Genomic DNA, 476 nt, shown 5'->3' on the forward strand with positions numbered 1-476 from the left:
GGAGCCGGGCAGGGACCCAGAGACACAGGCAGGACCAGAGGCCAGGGTGCAGAGGCAAGGCACAAACCTTACAAAACAGATGAGAAAAGGTAGCTTCAAAGTCACCCATTGCTGAAAGCAGAACATGGCTCCAACTTCCACTTTGGGAACACATGGCAATCAAATATTCAGATATATATCACACACAAATATCTGCACCCCCACCCACACAGATATGTGTGCAAAAGTCCCTCATCTCCCCAAATCCCCGGCATCTTCTGTTTGCCTGAGACGTCAGAACTTTAAAGAAATTCTTTGATACAAATTACAAACCTGCTTTTTAAAGCACTTTTCAATAAAAGGAAAAAGAGAAAAGAAAAGGGAAAAAGAACCCCAAAGCAGTCTATTGTGTGCATAAGGCCTTTTTCGCTGGAGTTATCAACTCCGGTGATTCTCCTTGTCCCACATTTCACCCCCCATCCTCGCCCACCTCCTGC

General features: G+C 46.0%; 1 protein-coding gene across 1 annotated transcript in view; it reads left to right on the forward strand.

The window, feature by feature from the left end:
• IGSF21 (immunoglobin superfamily member 21) overlaps positions 1 to 476 on the forward strand; it is a 38,603-nt gene that overhangs the window by 24,493 nt on the left and 13,634 nt on the right. The gene's annotated exons all lie outside the window — the stretch shown is intronic.

Source organism: Carlito syrichta, unplaced genomic scaffold, assembly GCF_000164805.1.
Source record: "Carlito syrichta isolate Samal-C Ts95f unplaced genomic scaffold, Tarsius_syrichta-2.0.1 Scaffold307059, whole genome shotgun sequence".
Lineage (NCBI taxonomy): Eukaryota > Metazoa > Chordata > Mammalia > Primates > Tarsiidae > Carlito > Carlito syrichta.